This window comes from Cynoglossus semilaevis, chromosome 1, assembly GCF_000523025.1.
Source record: "Cynoglossus semilaevis isolate Cse_v1.0 chromosome 1, Cse_v1.0, whole genome shotgun sequence".
Taxonomy (NCBI): domain Eukaryota; kingdom Metazoa; phylum Chordata; class Actinopteri; order Pleuronectiformes; family Cynoglossidae; genus Cynoglossus; species Cynoglossus semilaevis.
This window is the reverse complement of record NC_024307.1, coordinates 26,075,705-26,077,102: the sequence shown is the minus strand read 5'-3', so window position 1 is coordinate 26,077,102 and position 1,398 is coordinate 26,075,705. Positions and strand designations below refer to the sequence as shown.

The following is a 1,398-nucleotide window of genomic DNA, read 5'->3' as shown; positions in this document are numbered from 1 at the left end:
AATAATATTATTCAGTTCAATGTGACTATTGTGTGTACTATTTTAAGATATGTAAACATTAACTTGGAAGAAAATAGTGAAATGAGAACTACTTATTTAAGTCAAATAATAAAATTGTTTTTCTAAATGTTACATTTATTTTGTAATATAGTTTTTTGTTTTTCACCTGAGTGATTCTGATGTAGAAAAAAAAAATCAATAATGCTCATTAAAAAGCTTTTCAAAGATTGTTATACAATGGTTATTATTTCAATTAATAAGAATGTCAATAATGCTCATTAAAAAGCTTTTCAGAGATTTTTATACAATGGTTATTATTTCAATTCTGAATTAATTTGTCCTATTGGAAAAGAGTACCTCTATTGTACATAAATTCCCCACTGTGTAGGAATAACTACAAATAAGAAAATCACCTCACATAGTTTTCATTTATACTGTTAATGAATTTCTTTGTTTTGTTTTTTATGCCCTGGTTTGGGGTAGAAGTCCAAAATGTATGAGAAATAAAGTTTTCAAACAAAATGTTCACATTACTTTTAACCTGATCCACTGATTTATAATTAAAGTATATACCGAAGTATTTGTTTTATGAGAAATTTGTGTGTATTACAACTGTAGTTACATGAAAGTACAGCTGTAACTTGTTTTAGCAAACCACTATAAAACCTAGTCACTATAATTCTTGTTATGTATTACAACAGTGCAAATAAGCTAATATTACAGTTTATTTTAAATATTAAAGTTTTATATATGCTGGTGTGTGGAGAGTTTCTCAGGCAAATGTATTTCATTTGAGAAAAGAGTGAAATGTCAATTTCAAAATTTTATTTTACACATAAAGATAATTTCATTCAGCTTGGACTGTACATATTATTACTGCACGGTATATATTTTAGTCCCCTATACTGTAATATTCTATTATTTAGTGATGTGAAACATAATTTGGTATTCAAAACATATTTACAGACATTATAGACCAGAGGAGACTGGAATAGTTTATTTTTCAGATGTTTAGTGTCAATTTTACAAATATATTTTAATTATTACTTATATCTATTTTTATATTTATCTTATGGTTTTGCGATTTCTGATACATATATCTGTGAAAATTAAACTATTTTCATTCGTTTTTTGTTTTGTTTATTCCCCAGATTATTTATTACATGGTGCCGTGAGCATTTAGTCGATTGGACTCCGTCGTGGCCGATTTTACATGGTATACGAGAACTCGGAAAGTTTCATGGAAAACACGGTAAAATGTTGAGTGGGCCGGGGTCTATTGGGAGGGGGCTGTAACTCAGGGGGGAGTGTCCGCTTTCTTAAACTTAATTCGGTTGCGTCTTTAAAACGCATTGGTAAAAAAAAAAAAAAAAAAAAAAAACAGACACGCAGACAAAC

At 28.4% G+C, this 1,398-nt stretch overlaps 1 long non-coding RNA gene across 1 annotated transcript in view; it reads right to left on the bottom strand.

Annotated features, from left to right (window-relative positions):
- The window catches only part of LOC112488051 (uncharacterized), a 7,494-nt gene that overhangs the window by 4,805 nt on the left and 1,291 nt on the right, over positions 1-1,398 (bottom strand). The window lies entirely within an intron of this gene.